Here is a 16,566-nt window from a genome sequence, read left to right as displayed (position 1 = left end):
CAGAGCTGGCCAGAGTACTTTCCTCTGACCACCAGGGCGGATGGGGTTACTCCAGGCCGCCTGCAGAGCCGCCCTAGGAACCTCGCAGGCACAGGCACAGGCTTTCGGCCGGCGCCCTCCCCCTCTTCCCCCGCCGCTGTGACGGTGACTGGCAAAGCAGCCCCGGCCACACCCTTCACTGTGCCGGCAGGCAGGGCTGACTCACCCGCCAGGTCTCAACTCGACCCCACCAGCGGCCACGTCACCCACAGCTCCCTCTCTCACGGTGTGGGGGGGAGAGGGTGGAGGGAAGGTCTGGACGGGTTTGTTAAGACATCACCCATTCAACACATGTTTCCCTGTGCAGAGCGGTTAGCTGGGGGTAGTCCACGAGTCTGTCCATGGTTATGGTATGCCACTTGCAGCTCAGGTACAGGAAGAGCTACGCCCATAAACGTCCTAAGCTAGGATGTGGAATCTGTCACATCTTGATCAGATATATATTAAAAAGGACTGAACTTGTTAAAAAAAATCCTTCACTGCAGCTTTTCAATTGAAGGGCCAGCTGAACTGGATGCCTAAGTAATGTTAGAAGCTAAAATAACCTGAATAGGGTGCGGAAATACTATTTCCAAACTTCATTACTTTCAGAACACACTTAGCAAAGGAATTTAAGAGTGCTATGCGCATTATGTAACAAAACACATGGACAAGTTTCTGAGATAAGGTTCTACAGACTTGAAGGAAGATGGAGGTGTGAGGTCAGCTGAGATGACAGGAAGGGTATCCTTAACACCCTCACACGTCAGAAAACAATTCACGTTAAAGTCATTTAAACTTGCTTGGGATAATATGAAACCAATTAAACTTAACATCCTGGTCATAAAGACTACTCAGAAAACAAAAAGCAGGTTGTCTTTTTGTTGTCCATCTTCTATTGGCCATCAGATATTTTGGTTCAAGGCAGGTAATTTGGCTAGATGAAAATATCACAAGGATCTGGTCACTTTTGGGTGGTGAGGTTTGAATTCAGGGCCCCACATGTGAGGCTTTAGTACTTCTCCAACCCTCAGATGGGGATGGTTATAAAAATTAATTTAGGGGCTGGGAAGGTGGCTAAGTGGTAGAGTGTTTGCCTTGCATGCATGAGGCCCTCAGTTTGATTCCTCAGCACCACATAAGCAGAAAAAGCTGGAAGTGGGGCTGAGGCTCAAGTGATAGGGCGCTAGTCTACAGCTGAAGAGCTGAGGGACAGCGCCCAGGCTCAGATGGAGTCTAGGCCCCACAACTGACCAAAAATAGAAATAAAAAGAAATAAAAATTAATTTGTCATGTACAAAGAATCTGGTTTTTGAGCCTGGATTCCCCTTATTTCCATTGTCTATTTTCCAATTATAGAGGTGTTCAAAGTACAAAATAATTTGTTCTTTTTTCCCCCCAACGTCAGGAATCAAACCCATGGCCTAATGAATGCTACAGGGCAAGTATTCTAACACTAGACAAATTCCCAGCCCTCTACATTCAAACGAAACAAAACTTCATCAACAAGAACTGGAAATGTGGCTCAAGTGGTAGAGGGACAGATCACATTGCCTGGAGTATCAGGACATGCAGCCCATGAACAAATGGTCACTTGAGAGGCAGTATTAGCTTATATGGAATTCTACCATTTGGACAAGCATCTTCTTTTTAGATAGAAACTTTGTAAGTTATTAGTGTTGCTAGGTGAATACCCTCCTAGACCTAACAACTAGTCCTTGGAAATGAGTATTTTCAAAATATTTATTTTGAAATGAGTATTTTCAAAATATGAACCCTCATTCAATCATGTAGGTCTCCTGTTTAACAGGAATAGAGAAAAGGACCATCAAATCTCAGCTCAAATTAGCGCCATTCTATTTCTTCCCTCTTTCTTGGTAGGGCTGCACTGTAAATGTCTTTAAAAACCCATGTCTGCTCAAATATGCTTCTCTTTATCATTGATACTATACAGTATACTATCTGTATTCCAAGCGTAATTTTGTGATACGACTTTTTAGAGAGGATAAAATCAAGCCTCATGACCAACAATAACAAAAATTTACATTTCTCCCTGTATGTCACTAAGATATGGATATAGTTTGATAATGCCTTAAATATTTAGTCATTTTTGTGGTGCCGAGAATCAAACCCAAGTATAATCAAACCCTCTTACTGGCAAGGCAAGTATTCCAATATTAATGTACATCCCATTCCTAAATTTAATGATGGTATATTACTCCATGCTCTAAACATGATATATATGATTTGCTTTTTCATTATCAATTTTGAATATTTGTATTTTGGCTCCTGGTAGAGTTGGGTGTCTTCTTCCCTATTACTGATGTATACTTTGATAGAGGCTTTAGTTTTGGGAGTTTTTTCCCTTTTTTTAGGAGTTGAGCTCAGGGCCTGAGCTTTCTTATCAAGGCTAGCCCTCTTCTATTTGTGCTACAGCTCCACTTCTAACTTTCTTGGTGCTTAACTGGAGGTAAGAGTCTAGTGAACTTTCCTGCCTGGGCTGGCTTCAAACTGTGATCCTGGGATCTCAGCCTACTAGTAGTAGCTAGGATAACAGATGTGAGACACCATCACTTGGCTCTGATTGCCATTTGAGCATTACCTAAGTTTTAGAAATCTTTCCTTTTTTGGGGGGAGAGGGGGGAAGGTGGGTATAGGACTTGAACTCTGGGCCTGGGTGCTGTCCCTGAGCTCTTCGGCTCAAGGTGAGTGCTCTAGCACATGAGCCACAGCACCACTTACAGTTTTCTGGTGATTAACTGGAGATAAGAGTCTCATGGGTTTTCCTGCGGGGGGCTGGCTTTGAACCTCAATCCTCAGATCTCAGCCTCCTCAGTAGCTAGGAGTAGAGGTGTGAGCCACTGGCACTGAGCGAAGTTTTAGAAATCTTAAACTCAAAAGTATACTTTAGATTTTACAACCCTTTTCTGAATAGGACCACATAGGAAATATTTAAGACAATTGTTACATATTCCTCATCTCTCTCCCCCTTTTATCAAGCCTTTAAAATATTCTTAATTCCTGGTTGTGTGCTTGTTCCTATTTCTAGTCCTTAATGGGGAATAAGGCTAAAAAAGTTCAGCTTCATGCAAACATGCAGGGCCATAGTGCTAGCTGAGTATCTAATTCAATGTAGTCTTCCCCACAGAGCTTTCTGATACCTCACCACTAAGTCTTTCTTAACTTTCTTTTTTCTCAAATTTTTTATTGTGATTAAGTGGTTACAAATTTCCCAAATTTCACAGTATTGTGGGATAGTGATGCTTAGTTAAAGTCATAAACACATTCTAACTTTCATGGAGCGAATTGTCTATCATGGTCTATAACATTTATGAGTTCAATGAGCTTTGCGATAGTTATTTCTTCCACATTGGGTGATATGTGCATTTCTTTTGTTTTGCATAGTGTCAGCTGTTCCCTTTCCCACTTGTTCTCTTAACTCTCTTTTAAAACTACTAAATATTTCTACTGATCAATTACTAAAAGGATTAAAGTATACTTACATGGTACTCCAGGGAAACAGCTTTAACAGCTATACAGTTAAAAATCAACAAAACCCCAGAAACTGATTTATGTTTATTACAACACGAGCACAAAAACTATATATTTAACATGTAAAACTTTTTACAAACAGCTCCTAAAGTTTGACATTATAATTCTACCTTAATGGAAGTTATTACTATTTTATAACATCTGAAAAGTTAGCACTTGAAAAAAATTATGGTAAGTTTCTCAAATGGCAGCTTAATTTAGTTGGAGTACATATGGAGAGAATCACAAAATATACTGTTTGCTACCTCCTTAGTCAATCCTCTACTTTTTTTTTGGCCAGTCATGGGGCTTGAACTCAGGGCCTGGGCACTTTCCTGATCTTCTTTTGCTCAAGGATAGCCACAGCATCACTTCTGGCTTTTTGTGTATATGGTACTGAGGAATTGAACCCAAGCTTCAGGAATGCTAGGTAAGCACTCTACCACTAAGCTACATTCCCCACCCTCACTTACTTTTTTCTTTGGTGCAGGTGCTGGGGCTTGAACTCAAGGCCTGGGTGCTGTCCCTGAGCTTTTTTGCTCAAGGATAGTGCTCTACCACTTGAGCCGTATCTCCACTTCTGGCCTTTTCTGTTTATATGGTACTGAGGAATTGAACCCAGGGCTTCATGCATGCTAGGCAAGCACTGTACCGCTAAGCCACATTCCCAGCACAACTTCCAACTTTTCTGGTGGTTAATTGGAAATAAGTCTCACAGACTTTCCTGCCTTAGGCTGACTTAAAACCACGATTCTCAGATCTCAGCCTACTGACAGGATTACAAACATGAGCCTAACCTTATATATGGCACTTTTTAATGAAGCACTTTGTTCAATATTTTCTGTTTACCAAAGTAACATTTATAAAGTTCCTAGAGTTTATCCATGATTCTTGTGAGACCCAAGACGGAATAATCTGTTTTTGGGGGAAGCTATCTAGCCAAGTACTACTATTAATATTTAGAAACTGCTCACATAACTCGACTTTACTATTAATAAGCACCTTCCTTCCCAACAGCTTAAAACTTTCTAAACAATACTTCTCTTTATGTTATTACATTACTAATCAGATCTGCCAGAGAGAGAGTTTGGCAAAGGGCAAAATCAAACTACTTTCAAATTTATAGCTTTAAGTCTGGATGGCTTGTGATGTGGACACCTCTTCCCTACTGCCTACATATTTATCTTTATCTGGACATTCTAGAGACCCAAATTTTAAAAGTTAGCTGATCTGACTGTAATTGAGTCATAAATTTCAAATTTTATGACTGCTCTGGATGTTATTCTTCTTACTGGAAATGTTAGAATACAATACTGAAGTGTCCTCTTCCTCTTCTCATCCTGAATCCTTTTTGATTTTAACTGTGCTACTTCATATTGTATGTTAATTTCTAACTTCTGAACTATAGAATAAAGGATCATAGCAAACAAAAGTACTTTCAACCTTTTCAGGTTGGGTAAATATATTTCTGTATCTAAATGATGGCACCATTCTCCCACCCAAGAAATTCTCTTCAAAATAGAAAAGTCCTTCTATATCTAAAACTTATACCAAGCACAATAAATTTAGAACCCTTTGATATACACATATCTGCAGGAGGCTATACAATATTCATTAAAAGAAACTGCATAAGGAGTTTAGAGAATATTAAGTATAGACTGGAAAAAGTGGGAAGGAATGAGAAGTAAAAGTTAGATGCTTACTCTACAGTAAGAATCACATTACTAGAAAGAAACTCAAGACACTGGATATATAAAACAGAACAAAAACTAATTGAACCATTCACTGAGTCAGCAGATTAATATAAAAAAGTAAACAAGATCAAATTTGATCCTTGGGAGGGTAAGGGGGAGCACAGAACTAGAGGGACAAAAGGCGAACAAATGCAACACTAGACACTATGTTGAAAATGAACTATACAACTTGTGGGTGGGAACAGAAGGGGTAAACTGGGAGATCAAGGGAAGGGGTGATATTGTCCAAAAAGAAATGTACTCATTACCTGACTGACTATAACTCTTTTGTATATCACTTTTATAACAATAAAAAATAAAACTTTAACAAATAATAAATAAACAAATAGCTAAGAGCTGGGGACACATGCCAGAAATCCTAGCTAATTCAAAAGGCTGAGATCTGAAGACTGCAGTTCAAGAAGCCTGCCTGGGCAGAGAAGTCAGTGAGCCCCTTACGTCCAATTAACCAGCAAGCTGGAAGCAGAGGTATGGATCAAGTGTGCTTGCCAGTGCAAAGCCCTGAGTTCAAGCTCCAGTACTGACATATATACAAACAAAAAGATGTAAACATGAACAAAACTGCTAACCCAAAATTTAAAACTTGAATAAAGCTTTTTAAGAAAATTGATATAATTTTCTGATATAGCAGCAAACTTTATAGTAAATTCTCATTTTTTGCTATAAAACATAGGTTGCCTTTGTTACTTTGGTCTCTCCCCATTTAAAAATGCCATAACTCTCTAAGTCGTATGTTTACTACTACTAATAGTACTACCCAATAACTCTTTCTGTCAGACACTAAATCACATGATGTAAGGAAATAGTGGAGGTCACATAGCTTTCAAGAGGTGAACATATCTGGGACAGGAAAGCCCCAAAGTCCCAAAGATCCCAAAGCTAAAAACAAAGTTTTCTTTTGAGAGGCTGATCTCAAACTTTTGATAATAGTCTCTTTAGTGCTGTATTGCAAACTTGTGCCAGGCTAATGTTCACTTTTTGGGGGGAAGAAAGGAGGTGCAGATCCTGGATCTTGAACTTAGGACCTAGGTACTGCTCAAAGCTAGCATTTACAACTTGAATGACAGCTCTAGTTCCAACTTTTGGGTTAACTGGAGATAAAAAGAGTGCCATGAGCCAGGCATCAGTAAAAAGCCAGAAGTGCTGCTGTGGCACAAGTGGTAGAGTGCTTGGTCTGAGCAAAAGATGCTCAAGGACAATAACCCAGGCTCAGAGTTCAACACCCAGGACGGGCAAAAGAAAAAAAAAAAAAGAGTGCCATGGACTTTTCTGCTCTGGTTGGCTTTAAATCATCTTCCTCTGATCTCAGCCTCCTGAGTAGCTAGGATTACAGGCGTGAAGCACTGATGCCAGGATATTTGAGCATAATCCTTCCTTTTTTATATAGTGAAGGAACATGTTAAGAAAACAATTTTCCCAACTCGAATTCCATTTGGTGCTTAGATCAGGAAGACTAGGAATACAAGCTATGACTCAATATGTAACAGACTCTACTGACTGTCCTCTTTTTTTTTTTTGGTCAGTTGTGGGGCTTGAACTGTGGACTAGGCGCTGTCCCTGCGCTCTTCAGCTCAAGGTGAGCACTCTACCACTTGAACCACAGTGCCATTTCCGGGTTTCTAGTGGTTTTATTGGAGGTAAGTCTCATGGACTTTCCTGCCCAGGCTGGCTTTGAACTGAGATCCTCAAATCTGAGCCTCCTGAGTAGCTAGGATTACAGGCGTGAGTCACAGGCGCTGGCTGATTGTCCTTTTTTCAATTTGAATTAGGAAAGCATTATTTGGAGGTTTCAAGCTTAGCATTGTCATTACTGTGACAATGTTATAGACTCTAATTTGTTCTCAATTTACTCCCTCTTTCCAGTTTCATGTCTAAACATAGTTAAACAGGCCTAGTCAAACTAGTTTACTTCAAACACTTTCTCTATGCCTTTGCACATGCTGCATGTTGACCCAAAAATATTGCCCTTGGCTTCCTACTGAAATCCCTAGTTTAGGTTGGAGATACAGCTAAATGGTAGACCTGCCTAGAATGCAGGAGCCTCTGGCCAAAAATCCAAACAAAAACACATAAGGTGCCATCTTATCCTTTTAAGATAAGATAACCAAAATGGGAGCATGGGAAAAGCCACAAGTATCTACTCACATAAATGTGGTCAGAAAAATGTTTACGATAAGAGGTGCCTCGACTACCATGAAATTACTATTATAGAAATGAATATTTCTGTTGCCAATGGAAAACAAGACCTGACTTAATGCTTGTTATCCAGTCAAGCTTTTGTCTGAATGAGCCATTACATGAGCAGTTCTCATTAAAAAAAAAAAAAAAAAAAACAACAAAACTTATCAGTTGTATTGGGTGGGGGAATTTCATTGTGATATTTCCATATATGCATATGATATATCCTAATCAAACTCACCTTATCACCCTTATCTCCTCAAAAAAAAATTTCAATAGGATACACTGTTCTGTTCTCATATATGCCAATTACCTATTTTATCCATATTCACTCTCACTCTCTTGGTTCACACCCACCCATCCTGCTGATACTCACCTAGCCTGTTTTACTTTTCTGCCATTTTTCTACTATATTAGTATCATTTTTCTAGTCTATGACCATGCTAGTTCACACATGTACAGCCTTCTTTCACAGACCACATTGAAGAAAACTAAGTACTAGAGATAAGACTTAAACTTGAAGAACAGGTTCTCTGATCTACAACAGTAATGTGTGTCAGAAATACAACAGAAGCCAGGCACTGGACAGAGGTGAATACTGGAGAGGTACAGATAGACTGTACAAAGAGTTTCTTGTTTTTGTTTGTTCTAGGTGTTTCAACTCAGGGCCTCATGCTTGCTCAGATTACTTATTTTGCTGGGGCTGGCACTATAGCACTTAAACCACATTATAATCCAGCCTTTTGCTGGTTATTTTTGAAGATGGGAGTCTTAAGATGGTTTTGGCTAGCCCAGGCTGGCTTTAAATAGAGCCTCCAGAATTGCTAAGATTGTAAGTTGTCCGTGCCTGACTGATATTTCAGTTTCTTCTTTAAATGTAAAATTCAGAGGTTTATAAATTTCTACTGGTTTGGTAAGTTCTGAATTAGTACATAAATATTCAGATGTTCAAGAAATTATAGCAACTTCCCCAAATTCACAGATTAACATTGCTATAATGTGTTTTATGTGTTTGCTAATCATTTTGCTTTTCCTTTAGTAATGAAGTCATTCGTGGTAGAATCAGTCTGTTTTGAGAGTTAAACAATGCAAAGTTTTCACTTGTTCAGAAATGGCAATATTTTACTACTTAATAAAAAACTTTTGGTTTGGTGCATGCCAATGGCTTACACCTGTAATTCTAACCATTCAGGAGGCTGAGATCTGAGGATCGTGGTTCAAAGCCAGCTTGGGCAGGAAAAGTCTGTGAGACTCTTTATCTCCAATTAACCACCAGAAAACTGGAAGTGGTGCTGTGGCTCAAGTGGTAGAGTGCTTGCCTTGAGCTGGAGAGTGCAGGGACAGCGCCCAGGGGGTCCAGAGTCCAGGCCCCACAACCAGATCCCCCCAAAAGACAAAAAACAAAAAACTAAACACGGGAATTCCCTATGACCCAGCCATATCACTTTTGGGCATCTATTCAGAATTTTACAAGTCGCAATAGGATAAAAACATTTGCACATCCATGTTCATTGCTGCACTATTTACAATAGCCAAGTTATGGAAACAGCCCAGATGCCCTCCAGTGGATGAATAGATCCAAAAAAGGTGGTATATACACACAATGGATTTTAACTTATCCATTAAAAAGAGTAAGCTCAGTGACTAATAGTGCATGTTTTCTCTCATATTGTAAGCTAGATCTAAAATATAATGGGACAAGTTATAATGGACTCTAGCATTCACACACAAACAGACCGAAGGAGGATACTAGTAGGGACAAGAACCCAGAGAACATGTAAAATACACTTTATCAAAATTAATTCCAGGCAACAGACAAATAGGTTATTTCTGTTAGTAGTGGTGCTGTTTGTGTGCCTTTCCCCCCCAATTTTGGCTGTTTTTTTGGGGGGGAAGGGAGGGTATGCAAAAGGGAGTGGAGGGAAGAAGGGCAAACAAATGGAATGATAGCATTCAGTACACACGATGTAGAAAATGAACTGTGCAACTGTGGGCAGGGATAGGAGGGGGAAACTATGGGAAAGGGGGTAACAATGTCCAAGAGAAAAATGTATGTATGAATTATAAAATTGTAACTCCTCTGTATACACCTTAATAAGAATGGTAATTTTTTAAAAAGCTTAAGGTTATGCCTGGTTGTATACACTACAATCAAAGTATTTGGGAGGTGAAGGTGGAAGTATTAGACATTGACTTCAAGGCCACTCAGAGCATCACAGAAAGACCCTGCCTTAAAAAAACCTCACAGCAACCCAAAATGCACAAGCTCTCAAAGTCTCCACTCAAATTTCTACTCAGGATCATTTAGATTTGGGGCATTAGAACATAACTGTAACAATTACCACTTAGGAAAGTTACATATAAAATCATTTTACTTTCATTCTATCACTGGCCATACTCAGAAAAATATGTATATGCCAGCATATAATTTACCTATCTACAGAACCAAATGGAGTGCTGAAGATGTGGCTTACATGGCAAAGTGCCTGCTCAGCCAAGTCCTGAGTTCAAACCCCAGTACTGCCTTGGTATAAAATGTGGTATAGATGCTAGGTTTGTCTGCTTATTAAGATTTTATCTACTTGGTTCAACTTTCATCTCTGAAGACTACTAAGTCTCAATACCTTTTTTGGGGGGGGTTGGTCATGGGGCTTCAGCTACTTTTCTTGAAAGTCACCCAAGCAACAAGCATGTATATTTTATAATGTCTCAAATACCTTATTTTAGTGGTAGGGCAAAGATTAAATTATTACTCGAGAAACAGTGTACATACAGCAGAATCCAGCAGTTTGGAGTACTCAACATTTTTTGGGGGAAGAAGGGAGGTGAAGAGATACATTAGCAGTTAGATTTTTGATTTGGCCTAAAATTCAGACTTGCCAATAATTCTTCACTAGGACTAAACTACTATCAATAATTATCCAGAATGATATATATCTTGTTAATACACACACACACACACACCCCTTACCTTAGTGGCTTACGACTATAACCCTCAATACTCAGGAGGCTGAGATCTGAGGATCACAGCCTGGGCAGCAATCCATGAGACTTTTTTTTGGTTGGTCATGGGGCTTAAACTCTGGGCCTGAACGTTGTCCCTCAGCTCGTCAGCTCAAAGGCTAGTGCTTTATTGAGCCACTGCACCACTTCTGGTTTTCTGAGTAGTTTATTGGAGATAAGCGTCTCATGGACTTTCCTGCCCAGGCTGGCTTTGGACCGCGATCCCCAGATCCCAGCCTCCTGAGTAGTTAAGATTACAGGCGAGAGCCACTGGTGTCCCACCTGTGAGACTTATCTCCAGTTAGCCGCCAATAAGCTGGAAGTGGAGCTGCGGCTCAGTGGTAGAGGGCTAGCCTTGAGTACAAAAGCACAGGGACAGCACCCAGGCTCTGAATTCAAACCCCAGGATCAGCACAGGTGCACACAAACACAATCCTGTTGCTATTCCAAGACCTTATTTCTAATTACTGTGCTGTTACTTATTAACCAGTGATTTTTTTTCCTTTCTTTAATGTTACACATACTGTTGTCATGTTGTTATATAAGCTGTAGATAGAAGTGCAAATGGCAAGAAATAAAGAATGTGAGAAAACAACAAGTAAACATCTAGAGGCTTAAAAGGTCTAATTATGGAGTAGTTTACATACCAATCCAAAAATGTAAAGGCATAAAGGTTATTCCTATCTTACATGACAGGAATGCAGGTATCTGCTGACTGAAATTAGGGCAGTTTCAATTTGTCCCAGGATCAAAGAAATGGTAGGGGACAAGAATATAGTTTTAAACTTGAAACAAATACCAATCAATATGCCTGGCTAAGAGAACTTAAAAAAAATTCTTGCTTCTTTTTGGAATGGTGATAATGAGGATTCAATTCAGAGCCTAGTGCTTGCTAGGCAGTTGCCCTACCACTTGAGCCACTTACTCTACCAGCCTAATAATTTATACTGGAGACGGAGGAACCCCCTTCACTACATGTATGGTTAACTCAATATATATTGTTTAATAGACATTAAAGCATTACTCAGTTCATCTCAGTCACTCCAGATAACTGTGGGTTATATGGGTGCCTTGCTACTTTTCCTATTTGCTTTCTTTTTAGAAGCGAGTGCAATCTAGCCCTTGAAATCGTTTTTAGTTCACGACAAGACAGTCACACAATGCCTCTTGTCAGCTCCCCACCAGTTTTAATGATTTTGTATAGTCCTCAAATGACTCTATTAAAAATCCAAATGGTCTTTGGCAGAAAACAGTTTCTGTACCCCTGAGTAAGCAGAAGTAGCATATTATTGCCTCTCATTTCCAGAGGAAAGCTGTTTCAAATTTGAATTAAACAGCAGAGGACAAGAAACTTGCAAAATGTTTTTTGGAAAAACAACCAGTTATTCAAGGCATTCAGAAACTTTTAATACTATTTTTAAAGCATTATCTACAAATATGCACTGCAGTTACACTGAAAACATCTTTGCTAGGGCAGGGGTTGAGGGAGCTAACATCTAATTCATTTTCCAAGAAGTTAATCAGGACATGTGTATTTAAACTTAAAGTATATCTAATGACTTCAGTTCAAACCATTCTCAGAAATGAATCTTTTCATTGTTCTGTAATTACAAGACACTAAATGTCAGGGTTGTGGGTGGAACAAAAAGGAAAATTTTATACAAAAACAAAATCCAATGAGTCACATGTTAAGCCAGAGTGTTCTCTCACCTTTAATGTGAGTTTCAGAAATAATGTGAGATGATAAACACATACAGAACTATTAAAAAACAGAAATACTCTAGGAGCTGACAATGGGTAATCAATGTTTCAACTCCACCTGTAGGTAGTTACTTCAGTTTCATAATATATACGTTAATTAGCCGTTATTGAAATGACAATTCTGATACATTACAGTCCTAATGGTAAATAATTAACACCAAAAGACAAAACCCAAACTTGTAGGGCACTGCAGTGGCTCATGTCTATAAACAGTTATCTATAGATGGAGAACTGGAGTCTAGGCAAAGCTGGGAGAAACTCTCAATCAACAGGAGTGGTGGCTTGTGGTAATCCTATGAGGGAGGAAATACGAGAAGCTAAATCCAACCCTACCCATATTATAACTAAAGCAAAACTTGCCAGAGGCATGGCTCAAGTAGTGGAGCACCTGCTGATTACATTTGATGCAGAGTTTAAACTCAAGGAGCTGGTCACCAGTGTCCAAGTCTGTAATCCTAGCGATTTGGGAGGCTGAAATCATGGTTTCAAGTCAGCCTGGGCACTGGGCAGTAAAGCTGCCCCAAAACAAAAATCTGAAAGTGATTCTGTGATTCCAGTAATACAGCACTAGCTATGATCAAAAAAGCTTAGGGACCCCCAGGGCCCAGGCCCATGACCAGAACAAAAACCAAAACAAAAATACTACTAGTACTAACAAAGGGGGGGGGGAACCAAAACCCCAAACTTCGGCCATAGCAAGTTGGTTCCTTTAATATTAGAAGAAACGATTGAATATATTTACTCAACCTTCGACAGAATGAGGGAAGCTCTTACCCATCATATACCAAAGGTTGGTATTTCTATGAGCTTGTAAGCTCATACCCTATGCCTCCTTCCCCACTGCAAATCTTAATACCATACTTGAGGCAAGAGGGTTAAACTGGAGCTAATGGGAAAACAGGCACAAATGATAGTGCCCAAGGAGAATATAAAATGAAAGAAGACAAAAATAATCCTAGGCATTATTTAAATGCCATAGAAAAGGCAAGAAAAACAAAGAGCTTTTAAATTTCAGAGTAGCAAGGAAGCTTGTTGTTTATTAAAAGCACAAACTAAAGGATGTTTCTAATTAGATTAGAAAATAGCCTTTTTCTTAAGACACAATGAAGTTAGGGAAATTCTGAAAATTGTAATCTACTGGCTTTTTTAGTCCTGAAAGAAAAATTACACTGAGGACAGAGTGCTACACATAGAAAATAAGTAACCTCAGCTAGGAATGCGGCTTAGTGGTAAAATGCTTGCCTAGCATGCATGAAGCCTTGGGTTCAATTCCTCCTCAGTATCACATAAACAGAAAAAGCTGGAAGTGGCACTGTGGCTCAAGTGATAGTGTTTCCTAGGCTTGAGCAAAATAAGCTCAGGAACGGTACCCAGAGCCAGAGTTCAAGCCCCAAGACTGGAGAAAGAAAGAAAGAAAAGAAAAGAAAGAAAGAGAGAGAGAGAGAGGGGAGAGGGGGGAGGGAGGGAAAGGAAGGAAGGAGGAAAGAAGAAGGAAAGAAAGGAAGGAAGGAAGGAGAGGAAAAGAAGGAAAGAATGAGAAAGGAAATAAGTAACTTCAAGTGATTCCCCGGTCTTACACATATTTTGGTAGTTGTGAACAAGGAAAAAAAAAAGCCCTCAAGTTGTTAGATCCTTGCACTAATTATTTACAATTACTGTTTTTTCAGTTTACATTATTTAACATCTAGAAAAAAAAACAGTTCAAAACGAGTAAAAAGACGGAAAGCTCCACAAATGAATGCAAAAATCACATTTTGTTTTTAAAGTAACAAGAATCCATAAATAAAACTAATTACCAACCTTGATCCCATATTAAAGTCACTGTTTTGTCTCAGTAACGGACTTCCTCCTAGCACTTACGTGTTTTGTCAAAAAGGAAGACAGTGAGGGTTGCTGGCTCAAGCCTGTTATTCCATTAGGGAGCCTGTGGCAAAGGCCAAACTGAGATACACAGCTGCACAGACCCTTTTATAAATCCCCCCCGCCCCGACAAATACTAAAAGTAAAGTTTTCACACTAGTACAGAAGAGGTAGTCTTTAACATTTTATGTACAAGGGACCTTAATGAATATTTACCACAAATGCCCATGAGTTCATCTTTTATTTCAAAACATCCATAAGGGTGTCAGAAAGGTAACAAGAAAACCTTACAATTTCATACAGGCTGAAACACTAGCAAGCTTTTATTCCGTATTACTAACGATGCTTCTATTTTAGAAAAGGAAACAAAAAGGCAAACCCCACCGCTAAGATTACACATTCTTACAGGATGTGCAGACCAGGGTCAGTTACTGGAAGAAAGCGCAGAAGCACCAAAGGGATAGCAAGTCTGAAGAGGGCCCTCAGGTTCTGATGACATACATCTTGGCTGCTCATATCTTCTGGGAAATTAAAAGTGTCCTTGAGTGTTAGTCACACCTTTACACTTGCTCCCAAGCTTTGGGAATGTGGAGACAGTCCGAGACGCAGGCCTGTATCCCCCCCCCCCCCGCCCCGCCGGCAGCCCGGTGGCCCTCGGGGTCTCACACCGAACGACTGCCATTCCCCGAGGAAGGACCTGCCGCCTTACGTAACTACACTTCGCGAGGAGAAAGGGCAGATAAGAAAATAGGGCGCCAAATCTTCTCCCCCACACACGGCCGTCACACCCCAACTTCAGCGTTCCTCCAGGGACTTCCCTCCCTCCCCCCTCCCCCCCTCTCTCCCCCCTCCCCCCCCCCCCCCCCCCCCCCCCCCCCCCCCCCCCCCCCCCCCGGCGCGGCCGGTCCGCCATCGGGGGAGGGGAGGCGCTTTCCAAACAGTCATCTCTTCCTCTTCGGGCCGCCAACGCCGACCGCACCACAGTCTCCTCCGCCCCGGCCCCGTCCCCTCCCCCGCCCCAGCCTGGGTCGGAGCCAAACCCCACAGGAATGCGGCCGGTCACATGCGCTGCGGCGGCGGTGGACGTGCCTCTCCCCCCGCGCCCCAAGGAGACCCAGCGCCATCTTGCCCTGACGCAGTTACAAAAAGTCACAGGGGAGATTGTGTCTCCTCAGCCGCGCCAGCGCCCCAAAAAGTCTCGCAGAGGCCGAGCCGGGGGCCCTCACCTCGCGCAGGGACAGGAGAAAGTGGTCAGGGAGGAAGCCTTTGCGATCTCCTTCGCCACTGCATGAGTTCCAGACCGGCCGCGGCGGCAACCATCACCTTCGTCACTTCTCCCTCACTGCCTTTGCAACAGCCTCCCCCGACGCCAGGGCCCCACCCGCTGCTGCAGCATGAGGTCATCACCAGCCAATCACAACGCGCCCGACGGAACACAGCGGGCGCCGATTGGCTGCCGACGCCGCCTCTGCCTCTCCTCACTCGGCTTACCCAGCGCCCCCGGGTCGCGCTGGGGCATGAAGACGGAAACCGCCATTTCGGGGGATAACACCCCCCCCACACCCCAAAAATATCAAGGCCGTAACTGCTGTGTCATTCTTCGGGGCGGGGGGGGGGTTGGAAACCCTTGCCCTACTCTCTCGCCTCTCCCTTTTCTCTCAGCACTAACCGGCTCTCTACCCCCTCCCTCGTGGAATCACATAAAGGAATTCCCGTTCCCCTCCCCGCATTGTCCCGCAGCAGGGCCAAGCCTAGGAGCCTGCGACGGCAACGGCAGCTTTTACCCCGATAAACGGTGGCAGGGAGGCGGCGGTGCCTGGTGGCGGCGGCTTTTTTTGTTGTTGTTCCGCTGCTTCCCCCCCCTCCCCCGGTCTCTTCCGTTTCTCGTTCCTCCATCGAGATGGCGGGGAGCGCGCCAGCCCCGCTTTTATCCGAAGCCCGGAGCCTGCGCACTGGAGCTTCCTTCGGCCCCTAGTGGGCGTCGAGTGACACCCTAGCCGGGCTCACCCCGCGCCGGAGGCCAGCCTGGGACGGGGCGGGGGCGGGGACGACCGGAACGGAGGCTGCTCGAGGGTGGGAACGGACGCCTCACTTGAAGGGGGCCATGGGAAAGGGGGGGTCGATCGTTCCCGGGCCCTGCTGACCTCCGTCCACCTACTAGTGGCCTTGGGCCCAAGCTCGCCTCTCTCCAGACCGGGGAGGACCGGTAAAGAGCCAACCTCCCCCTGCCCCCGCACGCCGAGACTTCCGACCCCAGCCTTCCCCCAAAACCTTCGGTGACTTGTTGAGTGCTTGTGTTGTGGGGGGAAAAAAGACGGAGATTCCGGCCTTCCACAGCCTCCGGAGCGTTATCTGCGCGCCTCGGTGGAGAGGGAGTCGGCGGGCGGCAGCCCACAAGCAAAATGGCGGCGGGCGGCTTCGTCCCCTCCCCCCTGCCCCTGCGGAGCGGGGCGGGCGGGCC

Source organism: Dipodomys ordii, unplaced genomic scaffold (genome assembly GCF_000151885.1).
Source record: "Dipodomys ordii isolate 6190 unplaced genomic scaffold, Dord_2.0 Scaffold195, whole genome shotgun sequence".
In the NCBI taxonomy this organism is placed as follows: Eukaryota; Metazoa; Chordata; class Mammalia; order Rodentia; family Heteromyidae; genus Dipodomys; species Dipodomys ordii.
This window is presented reverse-complemented; position numbering follows the sequence as displayed.